Below are 1,204 nucleotides of genomic sequence, written 5' to 3'. Positions count from 1 at the left end.
CCATGTTGCCCAGGCTTGTCTTGAACTCTTGGGCTCAAGCCATCTGCCCATCTTGGCCTCCCAAAGTGCTGGGATTACAGGCATGAGCCACTGCATCCAGCCAGGATTTCTACTTTATTTACTGTTCCTTGTGTAAGAATATGTACTCACCATAGATCCTGCCCTTGGACCAAAGCGACCTTGATGTTATCGTACAAATTATAGGCTATGACACATAACACATTTTTGCCTGTCTGGAGGGTTAACTTGGCCTACACATTCTTTTAAAAAAAAAAAAAAAAATTTTTTTTCCCAAGACAGGGTCTTGCTTTGTCGCCCAGGCCAGAGTGCATCATGGCTTATTTCAGCCTAGACCTCCAGGGCTCAAGTGTTCCTTACCCCCTCAGCCTCACAAGCACCTGGGACTGTAGGCACATGCCACCATGCTAATTTTTCTTTTTTTGTAGAGATGGGGTCTCACTATGTTGCCCAGGCTGGTCTCAAACTTTTGGGCTCAAGCGATCTGCCTGCCTTAGCCTCCCAAAGTGCTGGGATTACGGGCGTGAGCTACCCACCATGCCAACCCCCTACAGCTTCACTGAGGTATAGTTAACGTGTAATAAATTGCACATATGGCCGAGCGCAGTGGCTCATGCTTATAATCCCAGCACTTTGGGAGGCAGAGGTGGGAAGATCACCTGAGGTTGGGAGTTCGAGACCAGCCTGACCAACATGGAGAAACCCCATGAATAAATATAAAATTTACTAAAAATACAAAATTAGCCAGGCGTGGTGGCGCATGCCTCCAATCCCAGTTACTCGGGAGGCTGAGGCAGGAGAATCGTTTGAACCCAGGAGGCGGAGGTTGCTGTGAGCCGAGATCGTGCCATTGCACTCCAGCCTGAGCAACAAGAGTAAACTCTGTTTTGAAAAATAAATACATAAATAAAAATTGCACATATTTGAGGTACATAATTTGATGAGCTTTGACATGTGTGGACACTCATGAAACCATCACCCCTAAGAGTTTCCTGTGCTCTTTGGCATCTCTCTCTCCCTAAGCAACTGGAGATCTGCTTTCTGTCGCTACAGATTATTTTTGCTTTTCCTTGGATTTTTTTTTTTTTTTTTTTGAAACGGAGTCTCGCTCTATCACCCAGGCTGGAGTGCAGTGGCGCGATCTCGGCTCACTGCAAGCTCTGCCTCCCGGGTTCACGCCATTCTC

This window comes from Mandrillus leucophaeus, unplaced genomic scaffold (assembly GCF_000951045.1).
Source record: "Mandrillus leucophaeus isolate KB7577 unplaced genomic scaffold, Mleu.le_1.0 Scaffold112, whole genome shotgun sequence".
In the NCBI taxonomy this organism is placed as follows: domain Eukaryota; kingdom Metazoa; phylum Chordata; class Mammalia; order Primates; family Cercopithecidae; genus Mandrillus; species Mandrillus leucophaeus.
This window is presented reverse-complemented; position numbering follows the sequence as displayed.